Here is a 256-nt window from a genome sequence, read left to right on the forward strand (position 1 = left end):
GTGCAGCAGCTGCAGCAACTGCGCCGCTGCTCTCTAGCAGCAGCAGCAGCAGCAACAACAACAGCACCAACAGCAGAAGCAGCAGCAGCAGACAAGAAGATATGCATTGGGGGGACATTCATATGGAGCCAGTTGCAGCAGCAGCAGCAGCAGCAGCAGCAGGCTCAGCAGCAACAACAGCAGCAGCAGCAGCAGCAGCAGCAGGAGAACCTAAAGCAATATCTTCTACGGGTGCAGCAACAGAATCCACAACCCA

The sequence above is a fragment of the Eimeria mitis genome, genomic scaffold, assembly GCF_000499745.2.
Source record: "Eimeria mitis Houghton genomic scaffold, Emh_scaff773, whole genome shotgun sequence".
Classification (NCBI taxonomy): domain Eukaryota; phylum Apicomplexa; class Conoidasida; order Eucoccidiorida; family Eimeriidae; genus Eimeria; species Eimeria mitis.